Below are 16,934 nucleotides of genomic sequence, written 5' to 3'. Positions count from 1 at the left end.
GGACAAAGCTGGAGGCGTCACGCTACCTGACTTCAAACTCTACTACAAGGCTACAGTAACCAAAACAGCATGGTACTGGTACCAAAACAGAGATATAGACCAATGGAACAGAACAGAGTCCCCAGAAATACTACCACACATCTACAGCCATCTGATCTTGACAAACCTGAGAGAAACAAGAAATGGGGAAAGGATTCCCTATTCAATAAATGGTGCTGGGAAAATTGGCTAGCCATAAGTAGAAAGCTGAAACTGGATCCTTTCCTTACTCCTTATACGAAGATTAATTCAAGATGGATTAGAGACTTAAATGTTAGACCTAATACCATAAAAACCCTAGAAGAAAATCTAGGTGGTACCATTCAGGACATAGGCATGGGCAAGGACTTCATGTCTAAAACACCAAAAGCAATGGCAGCAAAAGCCAAAATTGACAAATGGGATCTAATTAAACTAAAGAGCTTCTGCACAGCAAAAGAAACTACCATCAGAGTGAACAGACAACCTACAGAATGGGAGAAAATTTTTGCAACCTACTCATCTGACAAAGGGCTAATATCCAGAATCTACAAAGAACTCAAACAAATATACAAGAAAAAAACAAACAACCCCATCCAAAAGTGGGCAAAGGATATGAACAGACATTTCTCAAAAGAAGACATTCATACAGCCAACAGACACATGAAAAAATGCTCATCATCACTCGCCATCAGAGAAATGCAAATCAAAACCACAATGAGATACCATCTCACACCAGTTAGAATGGCAATCATTAAGAAGTCAGGAAACAACAGTTGTTGGAGAGGATGTGGAGAAATAGGAACACTTTTACACTGTTGGTGGGATTGTAAACTAGTTCAACCATTATGGAAAACAGTATGGCAATTCCTCAAGGATCTAGAACTAGATGTACCATATGACCCAGCCATCCCACTACTGGGTATATACCCAAAGGATTATAAAGTAGTCTACTACAAAGACACATGCACACGTATGTTTATTGCGGCACTATTCACAATAGCAAAGACTTGGAATCAACCCAAATGTCCATCTGTGACAGACTGGATTAAGAAAATGTGGCACATATACACCATGGAATACTATGCAGCCATAAAAAAGGATGAGTTTGCGTCCTTTGTAGGGACATGGATGCAGCTGGAAACCATCATTCTTAGCAAACTATCACAAGAACAGAAAACCAAACACCGCATGTTCTCACTCATAGGTGGGAACTGAACAATGAGATCACTTGGACTCGGGAAGGGGAACATCACACACTGGGGCCTATCATGGGGAGGGGGGAGGAGGGAGGGATTGCATTGGGGAGTTATACATGATATAAATGATGAATTGATGGGTGCTGACGAGTTGATGGGTGCAGCACACCAACATGGCATAAGTATACATATGTAACAAACCTGCACGTTATGCACATGTACCCTAGAACTTAAAGTATAATAAAAAAATTAAAAAAAAAAAAAGTGGTGTTCCATTGTCTCCTGACCACCATGGATTCTGATAAGCAATTCCCAGTGACTTGAATTGCTCTTTCCTTTTACATTGTCTTTTTTCTCCACCTACTTTTCAGATTTTTGTCTTTTCTCATCAACGTTTTGATTATGTTTCTAAGCATGGTTTTCTTTGAATTTATCCTTTTAGGGGTTCTTTGTGATCCTTAAATCTGTAAATTGATATTTTTCACCAAATGACATATTATCATTTTAAAATATTGCTGGATTTTCTATTGCCCCCTCTTCTTTTTGGACTCTCCTTCTGTAACAACTCATAGTTCTTGATAATGCACAGTGCTTGAGGTTTGTTCTGTGTATTCCCCTATTGTTTAATTTTTTCCTTTCCGTTTTTCAGTTTAATTTATTGATCTAAAAGTGTTCTGACTTTCCTGCTATCATCCCCATTCTCTTGTTGAGTCCATCCAGTGAATTTTTTATTTCCAATATTCTATATTTAAATGTTGAGTTTTCTAATTTTTTTCTAGTTGTTTCTATTTATCACCTAAGATTTCCTATCTGTCATTCATTTTAAGTATGCTTTCACATGTCTCATGTAATGTAGTTATTGCTGCTGTTTTAAAGACATTGTTTGATAATTCATACTTCTGTCATTTTGAGGTTTGCATGTTTTGTCTTTACCCTTTTAATAGGTCACATTTTCCTTGATTTTTCTGTGTAGACTTAGTTTGTATTGTATGTTGTAACTGTGAATGTTATATTATGTGTCCTCTAGCTTCTGTTATAATCTGATGGAGAAGGTTGATGTTTTCCTTTTAGCAGGAAATCTACCCAATTATATTTAGGTAATGATAATTTAGATAAAGATAATTTTATCTTTCCTTCTGTGGGCAGTAACTGAAGTCCAGTTCAGGTCTCAAAGACTTGGTTATGCTGATTTTGGGTCTTTCTCATGCGTCTGTGTTCCAGGGTTAGGCTGAAATTTGTATGGTTTCAAATCTCAGTTCAATTCTTTAAGTCTTTGCTGGTTTGGATCTATCTGGGGTAGTGTATGTGTGGTTTTTGGGTTTGGCTAAGCTTTATCCAGGCTTGTACACAGAATTAGTGGAACCGTTTCTCAGCTTCTCTCCCTTCCAGGATATCTCCTTTACATCACAATATTATTTGACTTCATTCTTCGGTTTCATTCGCCAGAAGTATGGCAGGCCTACTATCCAAGTTTTACCTACCTGCCCAGTGTTGTTCTGCAACTCAGTTCACCCTTGTGGTAATAAATATGAGAGAGAGAAAATGTAAAAACAGACAAACAGAATGAACACTCTTCCCTGTGTGAGTTGTTTCTTTCAACCGCCCTTCTAAATTCACTCGAATCTCTTTGCTTTTTAGGGTACTCAGGTAGTTATTTTACAATATAGTTATTTTGAGTATATAATTGTAATCAATGGGATGGCTGGATATTAGTAGCTTAGACCGTAACAACAAAATGGTAACTCCCTGTGTAAAGGATTTTAATTACAATTCAGTGGTTAGTTGATACAGGGCTTTTCAGATTTTCTGAGCCTGGTTTGATAATGTATATCCTCAAGAGTTTGTCTGTTTTATTTAGTTGTCAAATTTATTCCACAAATTGATCACAATGTTCTCTTATTTTCTTTCTAATATCATAGGATCTGTAGTGATGTTTTATCATTAATTCCTGATATTATCCATCTACATACATTTTTTGTTTTTAAGTTTTACTAAACTTTAATTGGAAGTTTATCAATTGTATTAGTCCTTTTAAAGAGCCAGCGTCGTATTTATTTTCTCTTATCTGATTTCTATTTCATTAATTTTAACTAATACCTTTAACAGTTTCTAAAGTCTTTCCTTTCTTATCTGAAAATTAATGTGCTCTTCTTTCTTTAGTGTTTTTTTTGTTTGTTTTGTTTTGTTTTTGTTTTGTTTTGTTTTGTTTTGTTTTTGAGACAGAGTCTCACCCTCTTGCCCAGGATGGAGTACAGTGGCGCGATCTCGGCTCACTGCAACCTCTGCCTCCCAGGTTCAGGTGATTCTCCTGCCTCTGCCTCCAGAGCAGCTGGTATTACAGGCACACACCAGCACGCCCAGCTAATTTTTGGTATTTTAGTAGAGACAGGGTTTTACCATATTGGCCAGGCTGGTCTCGAATGGCTGACCTTGTGATCCGCCTGCTTTGGCCTCCCAAAGTGTTGGGATTACAGGTGTGAGCCACTGCGTCTGGCCCTTTCTTTAGTTTCTTGTGAGAATAGCATAGAACATTGATTTCATACCTTCTCTTTTTTCTTATGTTAGTATTTAAAGCCTTACATTTCTCTCTAACATTGCTTTATCTGTAGCCCACTAATTTTATTTTTATTGATTTTTAAGTTTTTGATAAGTCCAAAATACTATCTAATTTTGTAGTTTTATTTAGCCCAGGTCTTATTTATTAGTATATTGTTTAATTTTCATAACATCTGGTCAATTCCAATATAATTTTTGTTAATCTACAACTAAATATCTTATGTTCAGAAAACATATTCTATATCAATTCAGTCCTTTCAGTTGTTCTAAAGATTGTTTTCTGGCCAGAAATCTGGCACATCTTGATAAATGTTACATGCTCCCATGAATAAAAAGTTTATTCTGATATTTTTGGTTTTAGAAGGTTAATCTTCTATATCCCTGTTTTTTTTATTTTCAACTTGTTATATCAGTTTTTGAGAATGGAATGTTTGAAATTCCTAGCTATCATTGTGAATTTGTCTATTTTTCCTTTTAGTTTAGCCACATATTTGAAACTCAGTAACTAGTGAAATAGACATTTAGGATTGCTATTTTTTTCCTGACACTTCCTCCTCTGTCATTATGTAGTACATTTTTATATTCCTGATAATATTTCTTATAATGAAGCCTATTTTGTTAGATATTAATATAACCTTTCCATCTTTCTTATGTTTAGTGTTTATATATTGTACCAGTTATTTAGATCTTGTAAATACTTCTGCTTTGTCAGTTTGCAAAGTTCTTGGTAATATACTTTGATGGACAAAATCTTACTTTTGATGAAGTCAAAGTTACGTGTGCTTTCTTTTGTTACCCATGTTTTTGGTGTCAGATCTAAGCATTTATTGCTGTATCAAAGGCATGAAGATTTAGCCTTATGTTTTGTTCTAGGAATTTAATAGTTTTAGCTCGAATTTATTTAGGTCATAAATCCATTTTGAGTTGATTAATGTATTTGGTATGAAATAGGGGTTCAACTTCATTTTTTTGCAGTTGGAAATCCACTTGTCTCTTTACCATTTGTTGAAGAGACTATTATTTCCATAATTAAAATACTTGGCACCCTTATAAATAATGAGCTGGTCATGGATATATGCACTTATTTCTGTTCCATTGGGCTATATGTCTGTCCTTATGCCTTTACCACATTATTTGGATTACTATTGCTTTGTAGTAATTTTTGAAATTGGGAGTTTTGCATCTTCCAACTTTGTTTTCCTTTTTCAAATTTTTTTGCCTATTTAGTGCCCTTTGAATCCAACATAAATTTGAGGGTTGGCATTTCCATTTCTTCAATAAAAGCTGTTGGAATGTTGACAGGGATTGTATTGAATCTCTAGATCCCTTTGGGTTATATTAACATCTTAACAATATTAAGTATTTATTCTCATGAACACAGAATGTCTATTTAGGTCATCTTTAGTTTCTTTCAGCAATATTTTGTAGCTTTCAGTGTATTTTACCTCTTTAGTTGCAGTTTGGTTTTGATTGTTTGATTATTTCCCTGATTATGGGTTATGTTTTCCTTCCTCTTTTTATGCACAGTAATCTTTGTTGGGATTCCAAACATTGTGAATTTTGCCTTATTTGGTGCTGGATATTTTGATATTCCTAAAAATTTGTTTCTTCTGAGTCTTTGTTTTCACATGCAATTAATGCATTTCTTGGAAGCTGTTTGATTATTTTATGTCTTGCTTTGTAATTTGATAGGTGGTTCTTGTTCAATATTCAGTCCAGAGGTAATTGTTTCTTACTGCCTTTTCAAGTGCTTTACCCAGTGTCCTTTGAATTTGAGTTTCTCACACTGCCTATTGGGAACAGACACTGTTCATTATCCTGAGTGACTGCCAGGCACTATTCCCTCTATTGCTATCAAAATAGATGGTCCTCTTCCCAGCCTAACAGCTTCCTCACACATACTTGCTGATTGCTGTTGTGTAACATATTTAGGAGAAATATTCTACTCATCTCCAGGGTCCCCTGTGTATGTAGCTATCTCCTCTCTGGGACATAGTCTTAACTCCAGCAGTGTTGGTCTTCTCTGACTCTTAGGTTGGTCTCCTCAATTGAGGGACTTTGCTGGGCTCCACCTCAGTTCCCTGTAACATAATTTGAAAACTCACTCAAGACAGTAAGCTATGGAAGTTAGTTTACTAATTTTAGGCTCACAGTTGTAGGGCTCACATCTTCTGTTTCTCATTTCCAAAGAATCACAGTTCCTTGTGGTTTGATAACTAATGTCTTGAAAACCATTTTTTTCCATATATATTGAATGATGATTACTATTTTTCGTTGTTTCAGGCAAGGTGATACATGGATTTCCTATTATTCCGTCTGGTAATAGCTCTCTTCAGGCTAAGGAATTTCCTTTAGTCTTTCTTTTTTTAACTTTTATTCAGGAGTACACATGCAGATTGATTCTATAGACTGAATGTTGCAGGATTTGGGAGAACATGTTATTTTGTTACCTGGATAATGTGTCTCTCTAATTTTTATTACAAATTGTTTTTTTACCCTTAGTTTTGAAAGTAAAATTTACTTTTATATCTAGTAAACCATTGCTCCGTTCTCTTCTAGCATTTATTGTTTCTGATGAGAAGAGAGTTTCCTGTTATATAAATCCCTCCACCTTGCCTATAATACGATGGGCTTTTACGTTTATTTCCTGTATAGCTTTGAGAATTTCTCTTTATTAAAACTCATTTATCTTTATGTTAAACTCATATAGAAATTCTCAAAGCTACACCGGAAATAAATAGCAGTTCGACTCTGTAGTGCCTGAAAGTGGAGTTCTTTATATATATTGTGTGGAATGTTTGCCAGGTATCTTTGACCTGTTCATTTACAACATTCATTAAATTCAGTGCTTTTAACTATTTATTATTGTTTTATGCATGATTGACTGGCCTCTCCTTTTGATTATCAAATACACATGTGTTATACCAATTTATACTGGTCCACAGATTAAATGAAGCTCTATTTATTTTTTGAATTGAGCTGAAATTCACATTAATTAAAATTCACCATTTTAATGAGAACAATTTAATAGCATTTAGTACAATCACAATGTTTTGCAAACACCTCTGCCAAATTCCAACATATTTTAATCACTGCAAAAAGGAAACCCTGTGCTTATTAAAAAGTTACTCCTCATTCATGTCTACCATTACCCCTGGCAACTATCACTATGCTTTCTATCTTTATGGATTTGTTTATTCTGGGTATTTCATATAAAACACAACAATATGTATTATTTTGTATCTGGCTTCTTTCACATAGCATATTGTTTTTGAGATTTGTCTGATGTAGCATGTATCAATGCTACATTCTTTTTTATGGCTGAATAATATCCCATTTTATGTATGTATACAATTTGTTTATCCATGCACATTTGGTTATTTCCACATTTTGGCTACTGTGAATACTGTTGCTGTGAACATTCATGAAAAGTATATACCTAAGTGCCTATTTTCAGTTATTTTGGGTACACACCAAAGTGGAATACTGGGTCATTCCACTTTATTCTATTTTCCACTTACTCTGTGTTTAACTTTTTGAGTATAAGCCAAACCATTTTTCACAATAGATATACCATTTTACAGTCCCATTAGTAATGTATGAGAGTACCTGTTTCTTCACATCCTGGCCAACACTTGCTATTTTCCTTTTTCTTAAAAAAAAAAAAAAAAAAAAAAAGTTTATTCTAACCATTCTAGCATATGTGAAATAGTGTCTCATTCAGTTTTTATTTGTATATCCTGAATTATGATGATGTTGAGCATTTTTTCCTATATTTGCTTGGTGGGCATTTGTGTATCTTTTTTGGAGAAATGTCTATGTAAATCCTCTGCCAGTTTTTTAACTTGGGATTTTATTTATTTGTTTTTGAGTAGTAAGGGCTCTTTAGATATTCTGTATATTAGATTCTTAGCAAATATATGCTTTGCAAATATTTTTACCTGTTCTCTGCTTTTCTTTTCACATCCATAATATTGTCCATTTGGTCACCGTTTTGAGATGAAGTCTAGTTTATACTTATTTTTTATTGCTTTTGCTTTTGGCGTCATATCTAAGAAACCATTGCAAAATCCAAAATCATGAAGACTTACCCCTATATTTTTTTCAAAGTGGTCATCAATGCATTTTGAGCTAAATTTTATAAATTGTGTGTTGTAGGAATCCAACTGCATTATTTGACATGTGGCTATCTGGTTGTTAGAGAATAAGTTGCTGAAGAAACTGTTCTTTCTGCATTTCATTGTCTTGGTATCCTTGTTGAAAATCAGTTGTCTTAGATGTATGAGGTTATTTATGAACACTATTCTGTTTCATTGGTGGTAGGCCTTTCCTTATGCTAGTACCACACTGTTTTGATTATTATGGGTTTGTAGTAAGTTTTGAAATTTGGAGGTGCAACTGGAAGCTTTGTTCATTTTTAAAAATATGTTTTGAGTATTTGGGACCCCTTGCAATTATACTTGTTTCTTCTTAGGAAAGTTTTAGCTCTCTCATAAGCATGAAAAAAAATCTAATATTTTATTTCAATAATTTCATCTTTTTGTTCCTTTACTCTCAGGTCTATGAAGTAAGGGTATATACCATATTAATTTGTGTATTTATATGTGTATATATAAATAGACATATACATGTACTAACATATATAAAATACATATATACACATCTTTTAAAGAATTATGATTTTTCTTTTACTGATTGTGATTATTACTAAAACTTACAAAAATGTCTTCTGTATAGAGATCATTGTTTTTATTCTTGTTAAAAGCTGCCAATTTTAAAATGGTTTGTCCAGTTGCATAAAATAAAATTGTCATGGTTGAGATTTTGTGATTGCTTTGCATATGTATATATTAATTTGGCTGAAACTTATATTTTTATGTTAACAGCATACAGCTGGATTTTTAAATATCGAGATTGAGAATCTATCCAGTCAATACTGAGAATTTATCTAATTATAAATCTATCCAATTATAGTTATTTTAAGCTATTCACATTATTATAGACCATATGTGTGAAATTTGTTTGTACTTTTGTGATTATAACACTATTTAAAATGTTTATTTTTGTATAATTTTCCATTATATGAATATATCAGGGTGCATATGTCTGTTTTATTGTTGGTTGAAATTGATTGTTCTTAATTTTTTGCTATGATACACAGTGCTGTAATGAATATATTTGTTTATATATTCTGTTCAAGATTCTTAAAGGTCTTTATCTAATATTGGGTCACAAGATATGCAGTTAATTAAAATATATCAGACTATTTTTCACAGTTGTTTTTATTAATACATTTCCAACAGTTGTGTGGAAGAAACTCTTATTCCATATCTATGTGAATTCTTGGCATAATCAAATTTTAGATATTAGCTAATTTAAATATATGAATGCATATATACAACATTTTTATTATGGTAAAATGTACATAACATAAAATTTAACATTTTAAGTGTATTTAAATGTATAATTTAAATACACAGTGGCATTAACTACAGTCCCACTGTTGTGAAATCATCAGCATCCATCTCTAGAATTTTTTTCAACTTCTAGACTGAAATTTGATACCCATTAAATAATAACTCCCCATTTCCTTCTCTCTCCAACACCTGAAAACCAGCATTCTACATTTTTTCTCGATAAATGTGACTACTCTAGATACCTCATATAAGTGGAATCATATAGTATTTGTCTTTTTATGACTGGCTTATTTCACTTAGCACAATATTTTTAAGATTCATCCATATTGTAGCATGTGTCAGAATCTCCTTCTTTTTTTTTTTTTTTTTTTATTATACTTTAAGTTCTAGGGTACATGTGCATAACGTGCAGGTTTGTTACATATGTATACTTATGCCATGTTGGTGTGCTGCACCCATCAACTCGTCAGCACCCATCAATTCATCATTTATATCATGTATAACTCCCCAATGCAATCCCTCCCTCCTCTCTCCTCCCCCCTCCCCATGATAGGCCCCAGTGTGTGATGTTCCCCTTCCCGAGTCCAAGTGATCTCATTGTTCAGTTCCCACCTATGAGTGAGAACATGCGGTGTTTGGTTTTCTGTTCTTGTGATAGTTTGCTAAGAATGATGGTTTCCAGCTGCATCCATGTCCCTACAAAGGACGCAAACTCATCCTTTTTTATGGCTGCATAGTATTCCATGGTGTATATGTGCCACATTTTCTTAATCCAGTCTGTCACAGATGGACATTTGGGTTGATTGCAAGTCTTTGCTATTGTGAATAGTGCCGCAATAAACATACGTGTACATGTGTCTTTGTAGTAGAATAATACCCAAAGGATTATAAATTATTCTACTACAAAGAATCTCCTTCTTTTTAAGGCTGAATAACAGTCTATTGTACATATACACCACATTTTGTTTTCCATTTATTCATTGATGGGCATTGGGCTGCATCCACCTGTTGACTATTGTGAGTAATGCTGCATTAAACACAGGTAAGCAAATATCTGCAAGATCCTGCTTTCAGTTCTTTTAGATGTATACTGTGTTAGGTTGCCATAGTAAAATTTCATGGAATGGGTGGCTTAAACAACAGAAATTTATTTTCTTACAATTCTGGATGCTAGAAGTCCAAAATCAGTTTCTGGAGAGGGCTCTCTTCTTGATTGCAGACAGCCACCTTCTGGTATTGTCCTTACATGGCTTTTCCTTGGTGCATATTCATGAAGAAAGAGACAGCAGTGTTTCTGGTCTGTTTTCTTATAAGGACATTAATCTTATCAGATAAGGGCCCTGCCTTTATTCCCTTATTTAAATTTATCTCCTTAGGGACCTTATCTCCAATATTGCCTCATTGGAGATTAGGGCTTTAATATATCAATTTGGAGGGACACAAACATTAAGTCCATAATGTGTACAAATATCTCTTTGAGACATTGCTTTCAATTCTTTTGAGTATATACCCAGAAATGGGATTGCTGATTCATATGGCAATTCTATTTTAATTTCTTAAAGAGCCACCATACTGATTTTCCATAGCCACTACACCATTTTACATTCCCATCAGCAATGCACAAGGCTCACAATTTCTCCATATCCTCCCTAACACTAGTTATTTTCCATTTTCTTGATACTTGTCATCTGATTGTGTTTGAAGTGGTATCTCATTATGGTTTTGAGTTGCATTTCCCTAATGGTTAGTAGTGTTGAGCATCTGTTTATACTTATTGGCCACTTGTATATCTTCTTTGGAGAAATACGTATTCAAGTCTTCTTCCCATTTTTTAATTGGGTTGTTTGGTTGTTGAATTATAGGGGTTTAAAGTTTTTTAAAAAATTAACCACCTATCAGACATATGATTTGCAAATATTTTCTCCTATTTTATGGGTTGCCTTTGCACTATATTTGATAGTGTCCTTTGATACACAAAAGGTTTTATTTTTGTAGAACCCAATTTTCCTTTTATTTCTTGTGCTTTTGGTATCACGTAAAAGAAATCAAAACAGGGAAAAGGCAGAGTAAGATGGCCAAATAGAACCCTCCAGTGATTATCCCTCCTGCTGGAACATGAAATTGAATAACTATCCACACAATAAAGCACCTTCACAAGAATCAAGCATTAGCTTGGATACTAGCTCTGTGGAGGAGAGCAACAAGTGGGCTCCTGGAGTCTCCAGTTCCAGGTCATCGCTCCTGGATAGCATTTCTGGACCTTCTCTGAGCTAACGGGGATCCTACTGCCTTGAAAGGAGAGGCTCAGGACTGACAGCATTCACCACAAGCTGACTGAAGAGCCTTTGGGCCTTGAGTGAACATTGGTGGTAGCCAGGCAATACTTGCCGCAGGCCTGGGTTAATGATGGTCACAGAGAGAGACTACTCTGCTTGAGGATAGGAGGGAGGGAAGAGAGGGAAAGACTTTATCTCGCAGCTTTGGTGCCATTTCTGCAGCTATAGAATAGAAGACCAGGTAGATTCCAGTCCCTGGCTCCCAGATGGCATCTCTGAACCCAGTCAGGGATGAAGGAAACTTGCCAACAGGAAGTGACGGATATGAGCCTGGCTGAACTCACCACCTGCTTATTGTAGAGCCCTTGGGTCTTCAGTGAACATAGGTGGTAGTTAGGCAGTGGTCACTATGAGTCTTGGGTGAAACTCAAAGCTATGTTGGCTTCAGTTCTCACCCAGTGCAGTCACAGGTGGTGGTGGCCACAGTCAGCTCAGTACACACAGAGCGACTCTGTTTGGGGGAAAATAAGAGAAGAGAACAAGAGTCTCTGGCTGGTAATCCAGGGAATTCTTCTGAATCTTACCCAAGACCTCCAAGGCAGTGCATCTGCAAGTCTGCCAGAGCCACATTGTTACTAGGCTTGGAGAGCCCCTTAATGCAGATATAGCTGCAGTGACCAAAGACTTCAGTCATAACACTGAAGTCTCTCTGAATACCTAGAAGGCCTTCCTGAGGAGGATGGGTACAAAAAAGCCCAGACTGTGAAGACCACAGTAAATACCTGACTCTTCAATGCCAAGACATGGACAAACATCCATAAGCATCAAGATCATCCAGGAAAACATGACCTCATCAAATGAACTAAATAGGGCACCAGTGATCAATCTTGAGAAACAGATGTGTAACCTTTCTGATGGAGAATTCATAATAGCTATTTTGAGGAAGCTTAATAGAATTCAAGATAACACAGAGAAGGAATTCAGAATCCTGTCAGATAAATTTAATGAAGAAATTGAAATAATTAAAAAGCATCAAGCAGAAGTTCTGGAGCTGGAAAAATGCAATTGATATACTGAAGAATGCATCAGAAACTCTTAGCAGCAGAATTTATCAAGCAAAAGAAAGAATTAGTGAGCTTCAAGATAGGCTATTTGGAAATACACAGTCAGAAAAGACAAAAGAAAAAAAGAATGAAGCAGGTCTAGAAGATCTAGAAAATAGCCTCTAAAGGGCAAATCTAAGAGTTATTGGCCTTCAGGAGGAGGTAGAGTGAGAGGTTGGCATAGAAAGGTTATTCAAAGGGATGGTAACAGAGAAGTTTCCAAACCTAAAAAAAGATATCAGTATTCAAGTACGGGAAAGGTTTGGACACCAAGCAACTTTAACCCAAGTACGACTACTTCAAAACATTTAATAGTCAAACTCCCCAAGGTCAAGGATAAAGAATGGATCCTAAAAGCAGCAAAAGAAAAGAAACAACATACAATGGAGCTCCAGTACCTTTGTCAGCAGACTTCTTAGTGGAAACCTTATAGGCCAGGAGAGAGTGGTATGACATATTTAAATTGCTGAAGGAAAAAAAGAAAAAAACTTGTATCCTATAATGGTATATCTGGAAAAAGTATTTTTCAAACATGGAGGAGAAATGAAGACTTTCCCAGAAAAACAAAAACTGAGGGATTTCATCAGCACCAGACCTTGCCTATAAGAAATGCTGAGGAGAGTTCTTCAATCTGAAGGAAAAGGATGTTAATGAACAATAAGAAATCATCTGAAGTAGATACACACAAAAAAAGAATATTATAATACTGTAATAGTGGTGTATAAACATATCTCAAGTAGAAAGACTGAAAGATGAACCTATAAAAATAATAACTACAACAACTTTTCACAACACTGTATAACAAGATATAAATAACAAAAAGCTAAAAAGTAGGGGGGGAATGAAGTTAAACTGTGGAGTTTTTACTAGTTTTCTCTTTGCTTGTTTGGTTCTGCAATCAACATTAAGTAGTCATCAGTTTAAAATAATAGGTTACGTGATATTATTTGCAAGGCTATGGTAACCACAAATCAAAAAACAAAACAGATATATATATATCACCAGAGAAAATCACTTTCACTAAAAGGAATACAGGAAGGAAGGAAAGAAGGAAAAGACTACAAAACAACCAGAAAACAAGTGACAAAGTGGCAAAAGTTATTCCTTATGAGTAATAACATGGAATATAAATGTACTAAACTCTCCAACAAAGAGACGTAGAGAGCTGAATGGATAAAAACACAGGACCCAAAAATCTGTTGCCTACATGAAACACACTACACCCAGACAGACATACACATAGGCTGAAAATAAAAGGGTAAAAAAAATTTCATGCAAAACCAGAAAAGAGCAGGAGTAGCTATACTTATATCAGAAAAAATATATATTTCAAGATAAAAAGTATAAAAAGAGACAAGGTCATTGAATAAAGAAGTCAATTCAGCAAGAAGATATAACAATTCTTAATATATATGAATCTAACACAAGAGCATCCAGATATGTGAAGCAAGTATTATTAGAGCTAAAGAGAGAGACCCCTATACAATAATAGCTGGAGACTTTAACACCCTACTTTCAACATTGGACAGATTATCCAGACAGAAAATCAACAAAGAAATATCAGGCTTAATCTGCACTATAGAACAAATGAACCTAATAGACATGTTCCCGGAACATTTCATCCCACAGTTAGAGAATACACAGTCTTCTCCTCAGCCCATGGATAATTCTCAAAGATAGGCCTCTTCTCCTCAGCACATGGATAATCCTCAAAGATAGACCATATGTTAGGCCACAAATCCAATATTTAAACAGTCAAAAAACTGAAATTATATCAAGTATCTTCTCTGACCACAATGGAATAAAAATAGAAATCAATAACAAGAGGAATTTCAAAACTGTATGAACACATGGAAATTAAACAATATGCTCCTGAATGACCAGTGGCTCAATGAAGAAATTAAGAAGGAAATTTAAAAATGTCTTGAAACAAATGAAAATGAAAACATGAGGTACCTAAACCTATGGGATACAGTGAAAAAGTACAGGAAAGTTTATTGCAATAGGCACCTACATCAACAAAAGCAGAAACACTTCAAATTAGCAACCTATTGATACATCTTAAAGAACTAGAAAAACAAGGGCAAACCAAACCCCAAATTAGTAGAAGAAATAAAGATCAGAGCATAAATAAATGAAATTGAAATAAAAAAATACAAAAATCAATGAAATAAAAAGTTATTTTTTAAAAAGATAAACAAAATCAACAAACCTTTATTCAGACTATGAAACACACTACACCCAGACAGACATACACATAGGCTGAAAATAAAGGGGTAAAAAAAATTTCATGCAAAACCAGAAAAGAGCAGGAATAGCTATACTTATATCAGAAAAAATATATATTTCAAGAGTTGTTTAAGTAGGAAAAATTAAGGCCCCTGAAGACTGCATTGATGTACTTGAACAAGTAAAGCGAGAATATGTCAGCAAGACATAAAAGATTAATTATTGGGAGAATGCTGATGACTTTATTGAGAAGCTAACTTTCTGGACTGGAAAGTTACTAAAGAGTGGAGTAACTTACTGACTGTGGGTGGATAGTCCTCAATGACTGGCTGAGGGGGCTGGATTCCCTTCTTTGTCAAGCTGCCTAGTAGAAAGCCCCCTGTGGGCCCCCAGCTTTCACCCTCCTAGTCTGTGAAAGTTGCCACAGAAGCAACCCAGAACAATCCAGAAGAGGAAGTGACAGAAGGAATACCAAAACTGTAGGTGAAGTGACAGAATCTGTGATTGAAAAAGAAAAAGAAGAGAATAGTCATTGGGATGCTAACTCAGAGATGCAACAGATTCTTGTGCATGGGTTCAGCAACTTTGGCAAACTCAATGTGGTGTCTCAGTCTTCTGGATATGACCCAGTTCCTGTGGATATGTCATATCTGGAGAAAGAGTTTGAGAGCTTTTCTACTGAAGAAGAGGAGCAGAAGCAGGAGATGATGAAGAAGAGTCTTACTAGGAATCTGAGGAAGAACATATGGAAAAATCACACCAAAGCTGTTATTAAAGCTCTAGATGAGAATATTGCTAAATATCAGAAGTTTTTAGACAAAGTTAAAGCCAAAAAGTTTTCAGGAGTCAGAATATCCAAGGGACTAAGTGAAAAACATGAAGAGTAGAGAAAAATATCTGAAGATGTAGATGATACACAGTATCTACCAAAAAAGGAAATAAGCAGAAGTCACAGAGGGAAGAGGAACATTCAAGCAAAACTTGCAGGCTGCTTACATCTAAGGAGTGGAAGTGAGCAGTAGTACAGCAGCAACAATCCAAAAACATTTGTGTGCACTACTGTGAAACACACAATGTGAAAAATGCAAACAAGAAACAAAAGAAGACCAGTGACTCAGAGGGACTGAAGTACAAACACAAAAATTCAGATACTAGCAGTAACGTTTAAAAGATTGTATGTTATACGAAAATATGCAAAAAAAGAAAAAAAAAGAAATCATTGTGAAACCCAGTATCCTGAAGCTTTTCACCAGTGTCATCTTCTAAATGTTCTACAGTTTTAGCTCTTAAGTCCTTGATTCATTTTGAGTTAATTTTTGTATATGATCTAAAAGTCCAACTTCACTTAGTTGTCTATGTATATCCAGTTTTCCCAATACCGTTGGTTGAAAAAATTATTCTTTCCCCATTGAATGATCTTGGCATCCTTTATGAAAATCATTTGTCCCTATATGCAAGGATTTATTACTGGACTTTCTATTCTGTTTCATTAGTCTGCATGTCTGTCTTTTTGGCAGCACCACACTGTTTTGATTATTGTAGCTTTGTAGTAAGTTTCAAAATCAGAAAATGTGACTTTCAATTTTGTTTTTCTTTTTCAATATTTTGGCTATTTGGAGTCTTGAGAAGGATTTTTGGTTTTCATGAAAAAAATGTTATTGGGATTTTGATAGAGATTGCATTGAATCAATAGCTTTGTGTAGTGTTAACACCTTAATATTGTGTTCAACCCATGAACATGGTAGGTCTGTCTATCTATTTGTGTCTTCTTGAATTTATTTCAACAATTTTTGGTAATTTATAGTATGCATTATTCCAACGCCTTGGTTGAGTTTATGGTGAAATATTATTTGATTGTATTTTAAATGGAACTGTTTTCCTAATTTCCCTTTTGGATTGTTTATTGTTAATATACACAAACAGAATTGATTTTTGTGTATCAATTTTGTATACTACTACTTTGTTGAATTTATCAGGAGATTATTAGAAAAAAACGCAGTCTCTTTTCACCTAAAATACAGTTATTATCGCCGTGTGTGAAGCACATTTGGTTCCTCCTGTAGTGTTGACTTCTTGTGGCTTCTGCTATATGACTTAAAGCAGGGGTCCCCAACCCCCAGGCCAGGGAACAGTACT

General features: G+C 34.8%; 1 protein-coding gene across 1 annotated transcript in view; it reads left to right on the top strand.

Annotated features, from left to right (window-relative positions):
• ZPBP (zona pellucida binding protein) overlaps positions 1-16,934 on the top strand; it is a 149,639-nt gene that overhangs the window by 130,641 nt on the left and 2,064 nt on the right. The gene's annotated exons all lie outside the window — the stretch shown is intronic.

This window comes from Rhinopithecus roxellana, chromosome 6 (assembly GCF_007565055.1).
Source record: "Rhinopithecus roxellana isolate Shanxi Qingling chromosome 6, ASM756505v1, whole genome shotgun sequence".
Taxonomy (NCBI): Eukaryota; Metazoa; Chordata; class Mammalia; order Primates; family Cercopithecidae; genus Rhinopithecus; species Rhinopithecus roxellana.
Note: the sequence above shows the minus strand (reverse complement) of the source record. Positions and strands in the feature narration are given on the sequence as shown.